The sequence below is a fragment of the Astatotilapia calliptera genome, chromosome 16 (assembly GCF_964374335.1).
Source record: "Astatotilapia calliptera chromosome 16, fAstCal68.1, whole genome shotgun sequence".
Taxonomy (NCBI): domain Eukaryota; kingdom Metazoa; phylum Chordata; class Actinopteri; order Cichliformes; family Cichlidae; genus Astatotilapia; species Astatotilapia calliptera.
Window position 1 is genome coordinate 24,516,985 of NC_137437.1, and position 17,418 is coordinate 24,534,402.

The 17,418-nt window shown below is 39.4% G+C and overlaps 1 protein-coding gene across 1 annotated transcript in view; it reads left to right on the forward strand.

The window, feature by feature from the left end:
* erbb4b (erb-b2 receptor tyrosine kinase 4b) overlaps positions 1 to 17,418 on the forward strand; it is a 328,400-nt gene that overhangs the window by 174,854 nt on the left and 136,128 nt on the right. The window lies entirely within an intron of this gene.

Below are 17,418 nucleotides of genomic sequence, written 5' to 3' on the forward strand. Positions count from 1 at the left end.
TCACTCTGTTGCTGGTTACACTTAAACAGTTAAACATACAAAAATATTAAGACAGTATGTTTTGGATGCACATCAGTGATATCTGATGTGTTCACTCTCTACAAATATGCTAACAAACTATCTGACTTGTTTTTATCTTTATATATTTTTTACATTTTCAATATAAATTTTGCGAGATGATGATCAATGTGAAAAACCTTCTGGAGTATATTGTCACTTTTAAAAAATATTTAAAATTTAATTGAGTTACAGAAGGACTGTTGGTGCATGTTTCACCCTTGAACCTCAAATCACATTCTTCTTAATTTTTGTGTAATTGGTGGTTTTACTGCCCTTCAGGCATTCAGTCATTGGCTTTTCAAAGCTACTTTACGCCTTTATCGACACTCATTTTTGGAGCTTTACTTGTTCACTGGCCCTGATCTGATTGAGATGACCTGGATCTTTTATAAATAATTCTCACTTGATTATATCCTCCTTGTGTACTCTCTGCCAGTCAGTCAGTCAGTCTGCCAGTGATGGCACCTCTGGTGTGTTTCACTGTTCTGTAGGCATCTTCAGCATGTCTCCTCCACATCATTGTCTTCTGTGTGTCAGTGGAGTCATGCTCAGCTTGTTTTACAACATATGTCCTGTTTCAGCCACTCTCACTTGGTGGGCCCTTGCTTGGTCAGTCAATGTGGGACTTGTTTGTGCTGGGAGGGCGGCAAATAAGGAGTTTCATTATTTGGGCCGAAATAGAGACAAAGCCTGCTATAGCCAAGTCTAGCTCTTGCCCATGCAACATTTCCATTATGTCTTCCAAAAGTACAGCTGTGTTATCTGAGGAGGAATCACAAAGGAAGCCAAGAGCTTAGACACAAAAGTGACAGAGGTGGTGGGTGATAAAAGGTTTGTGTTTGGGGGGGGGGGCTCCGAATGATTCAGATACTTCCTCTAAGTAGATGAGAGAATAACTTAATTGCTCATTGAGTTGATGACAGTGTTTTATGCAGATAATATCCCTTTGCATGACAGTGCCATAGTGCAGATAAAGGAGCGGCAAAAGAGAAGGGGAAGAAAGGAGACTGAGTGTATAGAAAAGAGAAACATAAAGAAAAAGAGCAAGAGATAGAAAATTAGAAAGAGAGTCTCTTTTAGTATAATTGCAGCTTTTACCATGAAATGAATGCATTGTGTAGAGCTAACGGTGCCAGCTCCACCCATGTGAGCCATCGTGTCTTTATCACTAATGGACCAGTGACTACTACTGTAATTACATAGGCTTTTGTCTAGCCCTTTGCACAACTATCTTGGAAGCGAAAATTGGTCTGACTTTTATGGCTCTTTTACTGACATCTACGGTATATCGGCAAGCTCTAAAAAGAGGACAAAGCAAAAGAGCCATGCTAATAAAGAGAGAGGGGTAGAAAAGAGGTAATAAAGCTAAGATGGAGAGAAAGGTCATACAACAAGTTGGATTAATATTTATGATGATTTCTCAGGTTAATGACATTTCATATTTAGTCAGGGGCACCATAATTGAAGATAATGCAGACAGACCAATTTAATTCAGCACTGGCGAGTTTCTCTATTGTAACACCACACCTGTTACTAAACACCAGGCCCAAATTGTAGAATGGATTAAAAGTGCTTACACTAATGTACAGCATGCTACCCTTAGCTTGCTCATTTAACTGCTTAAGCAGTATGACAGCATAACTTCTGAGCTGAATCGTTAGTTAATTCAATTGTTTTATGGGAGAAAAGAGAAAAGGGGACTGTGTATAAAAATGAGTGCAATTCCAAAATATATCTGCGCAAGTCCTCAGTCATCCAGGACATTGTAGCCTTGAAGCCAGCTAGACTTCTTTAGGTTTGTGAAGATGTTTTGCCTGTCATCCAAAAATTCACTAGGTACTTCAGTTCTAAAATAGCTATTGAGGTCAGCTGAGGCAAAATGTGAGTAAGGGTTGAAACACCTAGGAAGGAATCTCAAGACTGCATTGTAGGTGGCTGATAGGTAGTGTCGTAGGCCACCACCTCTCAGAGATGAAGAGCCTCTGGAATGATAGATAAAACTTCTTTTTAAGCATTAAGGATTCCTAAAGAGCAAACGGAGACTTCACTTATGATTTCTTGATTGTTTGAAAATCCACTGTCGTTGTGCACCAATACAAAAAGGAACTGTAACTGGACAAATGTTTATGGATCTATCCGTTTCTGACAAGAACTGACATATACTCAGTACCAGACCTAGTGTTAGAGCAAAGTTAGCTGTTAGACGGGTTAGTCAGCCAATCTTTCAGCCATGAAATCTGATAAAGCCCTAAGTTGGCCATTCATATCATTGAATTCCAGCCAGGTTCAAGTCTGTCAGGCTTGCACTTTCCTAGAAGGGGAGAAACTCAGTGAGGTAGATGAAAACAATCACATTGCATTGGAACTCTTAAAACCACAGAGAATATCTCTACATCTTTTTTTCTCTTTGTGATCTAGTTAACTTTTCACCACGTCGTACTTAAGGTACTCATACAGGATATGTCCATTAAAACAGTTTAAATATTCATCACTCTGTAGCCCGGTAACGGTTCCCAACTTGTTCTCCCATGCCCATTCTGCACAAGAATAAACTTTTCAGAACTCCAGTTCTCTCACAAAGGTACACAAATACATTTATGCATAGCTATGTAGTAAGTTGGCACTGCTTCTGTCTCCACGGAGAAAACATTATCTCTATAGATCATCTCCAAAATTATGAAAAAATTAAGTTGCAAGTCTTGAAAGGAAAAGAAATACCAGTTACTTTAAATTCGATTGTTTAATTCTAAAAAGTCTAAAGCACTGGACTACACAAGAGACCTTTCTCACCAGCATTGTGAGAATCCTTGTAGAGCACAGATATAACAGTACAGACTTAATCACCAATGGAAATGAAGGTACATTATATTCTTTGCAATTCCCAAATGAGGATGTTACTGGCGCTGCTGTCACATTTTAACTGACCAAAGCATCAGCTGATCCAGTGTTTCATTAAATAGTTTTGCTACGGTCTATTGAGTCTTTACACAGCCGTTACAAGAGCCTGGTCCACAGAGCCGGCAATAAGCCGGAGTAGTTTCTGTTGCGTGTTGGGCTCTCCCAGGGCTGCCCTTTGTCACTGATTCTATTCATAATTTTTATGAACAGAATTTCTAGGCATAGCCAAGGGGTGGAAGGCTTCCACTCCGGTGGTCTCAGACTCTCATCTCTCCTTTTTGCAGATGATGTAGTTCTGTTCGCTGCTGTTCGGTGACCTCCAGCTCGCACTAGAGCAGCTTGCAGCCAAGTGTGAAGCAGTGGGAATAAGAATCGCCTCCAAATCTGAGGCCATGATCCTCATCCGGAAAAGTTTAGGAGTTCGGCCGGCCAGGAGGGGTTCAGAGTAGAGCAGGGGTGTCAAACTCAAATACACAGTGGGCCAAATTTCAAAACTGGAACAAAGTTGTGGGCTAACATTAATATTTATTGAAAAAAAAATCTTCCTCCAGATATAAGAATGAATCTTTTCTTATGGACTCAAACAAGTTTAGCTGAAAAACTGAATATGGAACAAGCAAAGCTTAATACTAAACAATATATATATTAACTGTATACTACCAGTAGGCCAGCTCTAATAGTAATTTGGTATGGCTTCGCGGGCCAAATGTAATTAGGCCGCGGGCCAAATCTGGCCCGCGGGCCAGAGTTTGACACCTATGGAGTAGAGCCACTCCTCCTCTACATCGAAAGGAGACAGTTGAGGTGGTTTGGGCATTTGACAAGGATGCCTCCTGGGCACCTCCTGGTCGAGGTGTCCTGGGCACCTCACCCAGGAGACCCCACAGTACACCCTGGACACGCTGGAGAGATTATAGCTCTCGATTGTTCTGGGAATGCCTTGGTGTTCCCCCGAACAAGCTTGAGGAGGTTGCCGGGATGAGGGAGGTCTGGGCTTCTCTACTCAGGCTGCTGTTCCACGACCCGGCCTTGGATAAGCAGAATAGAATGGATGGATGGATAAAGCCTCAGCAAGAATATTCTAATTTTATCTGCGCTTCAGTTGCTATAATTAACTAAAACCGAAAGCTCTCTACTATAAAGACATTTTGATTTCTTAACTAAAGTCCTGTACGTTTTTTTTTTTTGTAAAGGTATGTGATAATCCAAGTTACTTACTAGAATGAAAACAAATAATTGCCACTAGCAGCTTTCTTGACTAGCAGTATTACATGTCCCTCAGTACCGTGAGAATTAAGTTTTACTTACTGCAAACACAATATGTAACATTTGTTTTATTGCTGAATGTGATCCGTAAGCAGCACGCAGGGAGTCACATCTATTCACTACCCTGCTCTAATTCTACCATAATACTTTAGCATCTTAATTAAACATGATTGTTATCTGGGTTTGTTTAATTCTTAGAAACACTGATGGGTATTGCTGCCAAATATAACTCCCAGGAGTGGATGGAGTCACTCAGTTATGTGTGTGTGTGTGTGTGTGTGTGTGTGTGTGTGTGTGTGTGTGTGTGTGTGTGTGTGTGTGTGTGTGTGTGTGTGTGTGTGTGTGTGTGACAAAGCGATAGAGTAAGAGAGGGGGAGAGAGAGAGGGAACAGCCAAGTGGGTCAGAAAACTGATTTCTGGGTTCCCTGTGGAGACAGCAAGACCTTTATCTTCAATTTCACAGATTTCCTCTGTGGTCAGAATAAGAGGCCACATCACCTATTTCTCTTCCACTCTTATACTTGTTTTATTGGGCCATCCCTTAACTCAGACAAGTCAAAAGAACAGATATAATGGGGGTTTATTTATGTAGTTTTTGTTAGACATGTCTCGCTGGCCTTTCGTTCTCTGTCTTTATTGATACTTATTTGGGCTTTCATATTTTTGATATCACCTGCTGTCTGGTATTTCTGTTTTAACTTAAACATACATATATTGCCCTTTCACAGTGAAATTTCAGTATTACAGAACATTAAAGTGCAGTATATTTTTGCAGTATATTTGTCCCTGATACACATAATAACATTGCATGCTACTGCTACTTACTTTGTATAACACTGTAATATCATCAAACTGATCAATTATGTTTTTGAGTTACACACTATGAATTGCTTATCATCTTAAATATTCTTCACAATTACCATCCAGTGCAGCACACAGTGCAGTAAATAATGAGACACACCTGGTCATTAAATGTTTACCTCTTTTAAGCTATTAAATGATAAACTAACACATGTGGAGTTGTATAGTATGGATGGATGGATGGAGTTGAAGAGTGGGCAGTATGTGCATGGATGAAAGCTTTGTGCTTTACTGGTAGCCAGGTTGATCAAATAGTAACACACAAAGATTTTCATTTAAGATGCGTTCCTTGCTTAAAAACAAAAAACATACTCCCATGTTCACTACCCAAGTGAAGGCTTAGTAGTTAGCCTCAGCTGACTCTAGCAGCTTTAACAATTGCCAAATGACATCACCTTAAACCAGGCACAGACACTACAGTGTATTTTCTTTTTCTTCCCTTTTTTTAATCTGTTATTATGGCCTCTGTGTCAAATTAGAGTTATACAATCATATGACTCAGAATACTGTAGGGTCTTTACCTTAGAGAATGAAGTGCCTTGAAGTGACTGTTAATGTGATTTGGTGCTATATAAATAAACCCAAATTTGACTGAATTGAATTGAATCTTGCCTTTTGGTGACTCACAAATATGACAGATGAATCATCGTGCTTGCTGCCTTGTATGACAATTTCCAGGGAAAAAATGGAAACTGACAAAAGCAACTGAAGTGGCATTCAGCTGCTATTCACTTTTACAGTTCCATCTTGCTAAGAGGTGTTTAACATAAGGCCCAAGGGTCAAAATTGGGCCAACAAAGACTCCAAGGTGGCCAGCTGGACAGTTTTGGAAAATGTGGAGAACATAAATTTATGGATTTTTAATAATATTTGTATAGGATTTACAGCTTTTCCTTCCAATAAAGCCCTCTTCCACAGCCGTTCATTCTACACAAAAGAAAACTTCATTTTGTTCACCTTCTGACATTTTTAATAATCAGCAAAAACTTTTTTTCTATAAACACGGGGCAGTCTGGGCAGCGAGCTACCAGAACATCTTCTAGAATTTTCCACGTATATCATGTAGAAAAACTGAAAAGTCCTGTTTAAATTGTACTTCTTATACTAATATATCTCATTGATTGAATGTGTAGTGAAATAAATTCTTTTGATGTTACGCTTACATTTGTCCACAGTGCAGAAAAAAAAGTTTGGACTCTGTGCTTTTATGGGCCAGCCTTACAGGGAACCATCATGGTAGACATGTTGGTCTTTCAGTAGCAAAAAAGAAATAAGTATGGATCCAAAATAATAAGGACATCAAGGATCAGTGAGAAATAGTTCAAATTACAGATTTTTGTTCCTAAACATATAGAGAAGTAAAATGGATGACATCAGCATGGTTAGAGCCTATCGTGAAGCATGAAATCTTTTTTTTTTACTAAGCGTGATAGCTGTTTGATGGATAAAGTGCTGCATTAGGTGACCTCCACAATCACCCATCCTAAACCCAAATGCACTGCACTCTCATTGCACTGTTGCACTCTAGTTGTGCCTTCAGTTGAAATCATGGCAAATTCAGCAAATAAATGGAACCTCCAAAGATTGATTCTGTTCATCTGGACGTAGCGTTTTGTGGGACAGACGTTTCGTCACTCAGTGACTTCTTCAGTCCCAGCTGACTGCAGGTTTCCCCAATCTTATAACCAGTACATTTGCATAATGACTGAAACCAGCCCACTGACTGAACAATGGGCTGGGAGGTCAGTTCCTTAATCGATTATGCAAATGTACTGTCTATAAGATTGGGAAAACCTGCAGTCAGCTGAGACTGAAGAAGTCACTTGGATGAGTGACGAAATGTTTCTCCCACAAAACACTACGTCCAGATGAACAGAATCAATCTTTGGAGATTTACTTACCTGGATGATTGAGCATGCATCAAGACAAATAACTGGAAGCAATGATATAACAATGGCATTGTCTGTATGGGAAATTAACATACTGAATGCCCCAGTAAAGGCCCTGCTAAAACAGACAAAAAGCGCAGTTGCAGTTGCCATGGTTGATAGTTGAACTACTGTGATAATGTCTTTGATTTACTCAAAGAAAGCAGCTTTGCAGGTGGATGATAAGCGACTGTAAACAAGTTGAGATTGATTGTAATTGCTGCCAGTGTTTTCATGACACATTATGTAAACAACACATTATGTAACCAACACCATCAACTTTTAATACTAACAGATCTTAGCACAATTCCTATCCTGGATAAGGGGATCTACAAATTCCCATACTGAGATCTCACCTTTAACGTGGCCACTGCCTCTTCTACTCCTGTCCTCCTGAATTTATTGAGCCGCGAGGCCCATCAACTTTTATTAGCTAATAATGCTGTTAGGGCCATTAAGTGTGGCCAAGACTCACCCAGAGCAACACTTAACAGTCCCTGTGGGGTGCTACTTGAGGACTGAAGTAACAGGACCACACTGTGACAACCCCACTGCACCGACGTGTCTGAGCAGATTTCTAATTTGATGTTGCTAAGACCAGCGCAGCTCCCCCAGAGGGTGATTGGTATGTCACTTAAATGCAGCAAAAACGCAAATATTCACTGTTTTAGATAAAACAGTGATTGCCCTTTCCATTTTGAAATTTCTTAGAAGGAAGGCTATAGTCCACCCAAGGATTCTACAATGTGAGAGCTGTTTCTCATATGTACACAAATGCAAGTGAAAACAACAAACACCCTGTAATTCTTACTTTTAGATAATTTCTAGGCACCTATAGGATTGCCCTGAAGCTTCTTCAAAGATGCCTAGAACTCACTTAGGGACTGACTATTTTCTATGCTTCTGTGGACTGCAGATGATTTAAAGATCCTGCCGGCACTCTTTAGATTGCTACACTAAAATAAGGGCATAATGGAGCCTGGTTACTCCCATAGCCGTGGGTGTTGTTTTTGCTGTGTTGTGCTAGGTCCAAACTCTTAGAGAATGGTTAAAGGATGGCCCCTGTAGATCAAAGCAAAAATATAATCAACTGTGAGAGAGAGAAAGACCTCTACTTTATCATGTCTCTTTGCTCAGGGCTGAAAACGGACTGCTGCTGAACTAAGAGTTGATAAAGAGAAAGAAAAACGGAGGGTACAGTATGTGTTCTGTGCTTGGTTTTAGAAATAGGTCATGTGGTCTGTTTTGATGAGTCACATGGCCAACACTCATTTAAAAATTAGGTTCATTTTAATAGTGCAGGTTGTTGTGTAAAAGGATAATGAGATTTTTCAGTCACTCAAAGAATATCCATTTCGTATATATATTTATTCACACAAGCCTGATTATTAGAATCGTAGACAAATGCAAAAGTTAAAGTAATAATAATTTAAAAAAAGATGGTTAATGGGTTAAGTTGCTGTCAATATTTCCAAAGTAGGAATTTATTTTGAGTGTCACTGCAATTAAATAATTAGCACCTCAGCAATAATGACATTTAGAGCCTTCTACTTTCATAACCTAAAATTTTCGATTAACGAGCTAACCATGGGCTACAGGAGTACCTACCACCCCAGCACCCTCCTCCCACACATCCTTGTAGGAAAGTGTGGGCAAGTGATTACTCTCGGATTAAGACTTGCCTTACCGGGAGATATGTGTGGCATAATTAAATAATGGCTGCCTCACCCGAACAGTCCCAATGCATATGGGCTTCCCAACGTCGTCAGATCAGCACAATATTAACCATGACACAGGCGTAACCAGCCCGGTAATTAATGCAGTGAATCAATTACAAATTAGTCAATTTGGAGAATTCCCCACTGGAGTCCACTCATTACCAGTGCTCTGATGGAGTCGCAAGTTTTTCTCTTGGGAAGTGGTGTCACTTCATTGCTCTCATTTTCTATCTGTCTTTATCTCTTTTCTGAAGGTAGGCTTCGGAAGACAAATGGAGGATGAAATTGATGCTGCCTGCTGCTTAGCTTTGCATTGCAATTTAAAATGTCAGCTACACAACATTCGATTATAGGTACAACTGGAGAAGAGCATTAAGCTAATCAAAGTTAATGAGGACACCTTTACAGGGGTATCCTAAGTACAAATAGGCTGTCTACCACCAAGCTTTGAAGACTTTGTACTATACAAGCACATTTTTATATAAACCTTTAAAAGGCAGTTGTAATATTGATTTTGCCCATTGTTTGTGTTTTTTATTCTGCACATTTCCTTATAACATTCAATAATACTGTCAAAAGTTATACAGCAAAAGTGATGGTCGTCTACTGTATTACCATACTTCCGCTATCCACTGCCCCTAAATGATAGTGCAGTGGCCAAATTACAGGAATTATATAAAGTATACCTAACTAAACGGGTATTGAAGGAAAGTGGTAGCATGAATTATATGCCTTTCTCTACACACTCTGTATTGATGGTTCTCATAGCATAGGATAAGGTGAACACCACACTATTCATTTCCCTGCCAAAAGGTGGGAATCGGTCTTAATGACAGAGGGCTTTCTAGCTCAATTCAGGAACTGTCAGGGAGGTGAAATGGGAAAGACTGCCATGATGAGAGACAGCAAAAGAGGGTATGGATGTGTGTGTATGTGTGGCTGTGTATACGTTTTCCTGCCCACAAGTCCATGAAAGGCAAGGAGCATTCAGTAAACACAGCAGATTAAAAAAATAAAGATAGACATTATATATTACCCAATATAAAATTCAGTAATGTATTTTTTAATAAATAATTTAACATTGCTCTTTGTTTTTTAAATGCATTGTTCACTAACATAAATGAAGGAAGAAAAATAGAGGAAAATATTTTAAATCCACTCCAGTACATCACCACCCCCAATTATGATCTCAGTGATAAACATAAAGTGAAATCAAAGCTATTAGACAATGAAAACTGAAAATGCATCAGCTTCTTAAAAGTAAGCTGCTGAGTGGCAGAACAGATGTACTGAGTTGCTATATACTGAACAGGTGGGTGTAAAATGTTTTACAGGGATTGCAAAGTCTTTGTGGACTTTCATTACACACCGTAAATGAGTTTGGCTCAAAAGTCTAATGCTTAAAAATAATAATAATAATAATGGAAAGCAATGACAGCAAACATTAATCAGAGCTGTTGCTGTAGCTCCTTAACTTGGCCAAAATTCAGGAAAGCAGGACTCCTTCAGCACGAGCAGTGATGGCAAACTAGCACTGACTTTCCATGACACTTGCAAACAGTAATAGTATTTTAGTTGGCCACTGTGGCACAAGTTTGGTTATATTTTATTCTTTTAGATTTTTAGGATAATCAGTGAGTCTCAGAAATACAAATTTTGTGTTTAATTATGTTAAAAGCCAGTCAGTATCATATCTGATCAAAGTACCAACTGGCAGAAACACTGATCTCACAGTTTTGATTACTGATAACTGCAATATGCCCGACATCTGCATCAGAACATTTTTATTTTTAACATGTTCATTACATAATTATTTAGTGTAACAAACAGTCAATATACTGGATGAAAACAAGACAAAGTGAAAAATAAAAGGAAATAAAATATTGATTTTCTCTCAGTTTACTTTCCTAAGTAAAGCAAGAGGAACTGTGTCATGATTGTTGTGCGAGATAAGCTGAGAGACATGACCAAATGTGCCACCTCCATCTATTACTACATCAGCAAAGTTGAACCTTTTGCTTTGTCCATAAGAACAAAAATAAAAGGCAGACGTTGTAACAGTCTAACATATGTCCCTTTTTCTGTTCAGACACCGCAAACATCTGAATCAGTGTCTGACCAAAAATCTGCGTAATAATTTTTAAGAAAATCACCACATGTCTCATACAGATGGAAAAAAAAAACATTCCAGATAAAAAAGAAGCATCAGAGTCCTCAGATGCTGCATTTAAATAAATGCTTTATATTTATTGATCTTATATTTAGGATGAGTAAATACATACTTGTTTTTGTATATTTCTGTGGTAGCCCAGTTTGTGCTTTTTACACATTCACATTGTTCTCAGATCTTAGCACAATAGCCTGGAAATCATAAGGCTACAGATACAATTTAGTCTGACACCCTCTTAAAACACTAGAACCAGAGATGGTATTGCGGTGATGAGGGTATTGCAGTGGACCTGTTAGTTTTGCTACATCACAGTTTCCTATCCGGGGTCTACTAAATTATTTTAAGTTCTGTCTGACATATGTAGTACACATGGGAGATGCACTGTATATCTGAAGAACTGAAAGAGGCTCAAGACACTTGCCCTAATGGCATAGTATGTAAAATATAGGATTGGACACAGACCTATGATAGCCACATTTAAGGGAAATTGAAATAAGCTGGCCTCATCTTATAAGTTCCCTCTGTGAAAGCTTAAACCGCAGGTGTCGAACTCCAGGCCCCGAGGGCCCGTGTCCTGCAGGTTTTATATATCGCCCCGGGTCAACACACCTGAATCAAATGATTAGTTCATTACCAGGTTTCTGGAGAACTTCAAGACATGTTGACGAGATAATTTAGCCATTTAAATCAGCTGTTATGGATCAAGGACACATCTAAAACCTGCAGGACACTGGTCCTCGAGGCCTGGAGTTTGACACCTCAATGCCAATATTGTCAAGAAAGTTGTGAGAGATTTCTTTTCTACTTATATAACCACCTTTCCTGAAAATACACCATAGACCAAATAGAATTATGAAAATGCTTTCTAAGAAATTCTGGCTCTCCTGGATTAAAATGAGATTGTACGTGTACTCGATTTTCATACATTATGCGTTACCGTTTTTCAATCCATTTCTCTTTCTTCATATGATTGTTTCACTGTTTAGCCTTTCTTTCCTTCAGAATTTGAGGATGGTGTATTCTGTCAATGATGCATTCACCTTACAGGGCTTTTTTGTCATCATGCTTGACAAGTCGACTGTCATCCTGTCGCAACCAATGACACTCCAACTGAGTACTACACATTGCCTCTCCGTACATCACTCTGAACAGGGACTTCTCAAAGTCACCCATTCTTGCCAATCTCATTAGCCAGCAACAGCCAACCCAAATATCAACCACATGCCAAACCCACACTTGTTAGTAACAAATATCAGTTTATGATGTTTTATCTTGCATTCAGTCGTCATAAAATTATTTGTAACTTTGTGATTTTTTTTTTATTTCAGTACACTTAAACTAGTTTTTTTGCTTTGTTATAAAGATAATATAATATTTTCCCTCTGAAATCCTCACTTGTGCTTGAGTAAAGTAGTATTCCTAGAAAACAGCTGGCATTCTCCCACTGTAGAGGCAAAGGAAGGACGTGGAACGCCAACAGAGAGGTTTCAAATCTTTCATGTCACTTGTTCTTTTGGCTTTTGTTACCACTGTTAACAACAAAAAAAATCTGTCTAATCTCACACAAGAATGCCTTTGTACAGCCACACAGGCATCATCATGCACACACACACTAACAGATACACACGTTTGCACACGCAGACACACACATAAGCACAAGACAAGTGGTGTAAGAAACACAAGTGAGAGTTTCTCTTCATCGTCAAAGATGAGTCATCATAATCAACTTGCCAAGGCAATAAAAGATACTTCTGTGATTCCGATACATACACTGGTGTGCATACTTCCACACAAATACACACATACATCAAAGGCAGTATCACCTGCAGGTGTTTGAAGTGGCTCATATTGGGTTTGAGCCACTCCAGAAGGATTGAGGTATTACTGAGGAGCTGGTGGGTTGTAGGTGGGCACTTGGCACGGCAACACTTCTGAGGCTGAGAATGAAAAAAGGATACCAGTTTCACCAGGGCCACTTAATGGGATGGCGTCGCAACATCATATTATAACCGATTTAGGAAGTCATTTGCCTTTATTCACAATAGAGTTAATTTCAGAAATTATTGTCAAAACAGTAGTAAAGCACTATGGGACAACTGCCAGCCAGTAATATTTCCATTATATGCCAGTTCCACTGAAGGTGATCTCCTGGAAAAAGTCAGGAGGTTTTCTTACTTACATTTGTAGACACTTCATCCGATTCTGTGTCTGTGTACAAATGTGGATGTGAGCTCAGGCAGAGGATTTAAGCAACCGATATGGAAATAGAGGATGGAGGCTTAGCGATGCAAACCTTAAGCCCACCCCCAGTGCACTTCTGTGTATCTGACTTCAGTGACCGCAGCCCTGCAGAGCACATATCTTTGCCTCAATATGTATGGAAATGAGAGGCAATCGTGCTAACGTGTGTTCAGTGTCTTCAAACATGCTAATGGTGCCGATGTCCTCCACCCGCAGCCTAACATTTCACCTTTTCCTCACACCTTTTGGTTTACTCTCTGTCTCTTCTGACCTGGAACAGGTATGTTTTTAATTATGCGTAAGAATACACGTAAGACTAGCCTAGTCCACTCGTCTGAGCTTCTCCTGCAGTGTGCAGAAGAAAATCTTCTGCTCTTTCTCCTTCCTTCACTGACTCTACCCCCAAAACCTCCCTCTCTTCCTTTAGAAGTCAGGGATTGAAGGACTCGATTTCAAAACTGTGCACGTCTCAGTGACTCAAGTGAGGTTTTTGTTCCGCTGCCACACTTCCGTTCACAAATGCTCCAGCGTAGGGAGGAGGGAGAAATCCCTGTTAATCTAGTGAATCTGGCTCTCTAGGTCTTTTTTGTTCACTGTTGCTGAGATCCTGACGCATTGATCTCTTAGGAGGCATGTAGGGTGTGTGGTTGGATGAACTGAAAAGTTGCTAGAGGGAGTCTGACGTCCAACTGTAGACATAATCTCTTTTTTTTAAAAAAGCTGTCTTTATTCACTTAAGAGATTGCAGATGATCAACAGTTTGCACTGACCTCTTTGAATTTATAATGATGCATTGGTATAAATAATTACTTGTGTTACTTGTGTTAAGATTAAAAAGAAATCCTGAAAATGCATGCAAAGACCATTGCAACTTAGATTTCTGGAAGATGTGGCCCACGCGCCTATCGACACACTGAAGAGCTATTTTTATTGGTAGAAATCCAGGACAACATTGTGTCATGGTGTTATATTTAGCAGGTAATTTAATGCTCTAATTTCACTGTAGCTAAATTGAGGGCATAATGCAAATCATTGTATTTAGTGCTAATATAGACATAGAAAAACTGTTGCACTGGCACCTGTGCAGTCTGCATTGATAATCACATCAGCTTCTTTGCATTAATATCTGTTTGAATGTTATATATAGATATACCCCTTTGGGAACTTATGCATCAAAACGTGTTGAAATCCAGGTTCTTGTCTCCCTGAAGTACTTTTACTATGCGCTTGGCCTGCACCAGTGGTATTGCCAAGGGGTGCTTGTTTTGTTGATCTGTGTTTAATGAAAGTGACCACGCACAGAGCAGATTCGGCCATTAGCTCAGCAAGAGCCTGTAATCACTACAAGTTGTTTCCTTTTTTTCTCACAGTTCATTATTGAACAAACATTCTGTGGGGGGGAGACATGTGCTTCTGCCACTTCCTTCTCCCTCTTTTTATTCCCTTTGCAGTGTTGCACTTTCGAAGCTATCGATTTGGTGGCTTGAAAATAACAAACGACAGCTATGTGAGTGGGACAACAAACAACCTCAGAAAATACAATATAAAAGGCATCTGTGAAGTATGTGCCTTGAAGTAATTATTAGCTACTGTATATGCTTAAATTTAATCAGCCAGAGCTGATTGCTTTTGCTGTTGTGTGCTGCCCTCAGTCTTCTGTGAGGAAGAAAGAGTACCTGGATATGGCAGTGTCCAAGGCTATGTCACAGAGTGCCGCATATTTGGTTTTGTAGCAGGGTTGAAAAGACCTTCAAACTCAGTGGGGTGAATGTGACTCATCTAAAGACCTTGCCAAACTCTGTGTTGACATGGAGGCAAAGAGTACTACATGCACTCACTTGAAAAAAAGCTCAATATATTCTCTATGTACACACACTCTTGATTCAAATCAATAAATGTACATTTATGGTGTGGTCAAGTTTAGTTGCACCATCATAATGCTCCTCAACGTTTGAAGCCTCAAACCCACCACTGCTCTTATTAATTCACTGGATATTTTCATCAGCACAAAGAAGTTTGTGCTATGTCCTTTTTTCTCCAGGTAGTTTTTAAATTGATAAACACATTCAGAGACATACTGAATGTAACGTCCCCATCAATCACTCACATAGGTACACAGACACTCAAGGCCTGTCTGTTTCTATTAATGGTAATCAGCTGGGTAATGATGACAGAGCTGCGACTGTGGCTTACTTACTGGTGGCTGATGGCCATGCTCTCTGACAGCTGTCAGCCGCCATGACTACACTGCCAGGGCCCTCCTTAGGACTTATTTCAGCTCAGTACATCAGCTGCAGCAGCACTTCACACACAGACTTGTTGATTATCAGCATCAGTGGGCCAGCGTGGAAAGACTTCTCTGACCGCCTGTCTGCTAATGACAGCCACCATGATGGTGGATGGGAGAAAGAGGACACAGCCTGTCACTTTGATTCATGCAATAGCAGATCCAACTGGATGGCTTCTCGCCAAAGTCTCGACAGTCGTTATATCCCCTCCTAAATGACATTTAAAGTGTGAAGCAGTGCCTGTCCTTGTGGCTCAGTCACCCCAGGCCAGGCCCCGGACACGAATCCCGAACCCTGTGCCAAGTTTTGAAGTAAGGTCACAAACCCCACAGTCAATTCTTCTCCTAGATGCCTGAACTCAGCTCATTGGCATTATTGAACGACCTTGAAGACAGATGCTTAGAGTACATTACTTAGTTTGTTTGATTTTTTGTCTTGTAGTCCTCTTTTTTTTTAAATTCTTTTGCTTTCCTATTTTAATCTATTTTATTATTGTACCTATGTCCACCTAAAAATTTGAACAAATACATCAAAAGCAAATGTAAGGTGAAGTATGCATGTCTGCTATTGCTTTGCAAATAAACAGGATAACACGCAATCGCTGAATTATTTCAAATGCTCTGTCCTGAGTTTGGCTAAAACCTAAACAGAAAATAGATGTTAGAATTGGTCATTCTGGCTAATTCTGTCACTGATATTTAAGAAATGGGAAACTTCTGTCTGTATATATTTGTTTCTGCATATTACCACTATGAATTTTAAATGTAAGTGCAGACTTTCAGCTGTAATTCAGTGGGTTTAACAAAAAGATTGTATAAAAATCAGAGGAACTAGTGAATTTTTTAATACAATCCCTTCATTTCAGTGGCTCAAAAGTAATTGGACAAATTATGTAACGGAAAATACTCATTTAGGGTATCTTTTGACTCAGCTTTTTGAGTTGTTTTTTTTTTGTGACTTTTGTATTATAAGGGTGGTTAGGTTCCAGTCCTACAGTTAGACTCAAGTTTAGTTGTTTCTATGTTTCTGAGTTTCTTGCTCCCCAGTTTGTAGTTTCCTCTCTGTTAGGTTTTTCTGTCTCCATGTTTGTATCTCTCTCCGTGTCTCTCGCTCGCTCTCTCGCTCACTAACCTTTTTCCCCTGTTCCTCTCCTTGTGTCTCATCTTTTGCCTCCTTGCTTGTTCGTCCCCTTTGCTGTGTGTTAGGTCTGTGTCTCAGTGTTTCTTGTTTTATCTCACGTCCTGTGTTCAGTGTGTTACGTTTTGCTTCCCCGTCTCGTCGCATCCAATTCACTGCAGTTTCACTGTTTCCACTCTTGTCATGCCTCAGTGTATTTATTGTTTGTCTTTCTCAGTCCTTTGTCGGTGCATCTGCAAATCTCCTGCTAAATCCTCCTTGTGTTTCCACATTTCCTCGTTAAAATCCGGTCGGTCGGTCGGTCGGTCGGTCGGTCTTTCTTTCTTTCTTTCTTTCTTTCTTACTTTGTTTCTTTCTTTGTTTCTTTCTTTCTTTCTTTCTTTCTTTCTTTCTTTCTATGTACCAGACTGTAGATTTTTTCCACTCCTACTATTGTAGCAATTTCTTGGATGTTTTTTTTTTCTGTTTTCTCAGCTGAAGTGTAGCTTGTTTCACCTGCATGGAGAGCTCCTTTGACCGCATGTTGTCTTTCACAGCAAAATCTTCCAAATCCAAGCACCACACCTCAAATAAATTCCAGGCTTTTTATCTGCTTAACTGATAATGACATACATGTAACAAATTAATTGCCCAAACCTGCCTATAAAATAGCCTTTGACTTAATTGTCCAATTACTTTTGGTCCCTTTAAAAAGAGGGTGGCACATGTTAAGGAGCTGAAACTCCTCAACCCTTTGTCCAGTTTGAATGTGGAAACCCCCAAATAAAAGTTGAGAGTCTACACATTATGTCCATGTCTATTATATATATATATATATATATATAATAGACAATTGTAGTTATAACTACAAT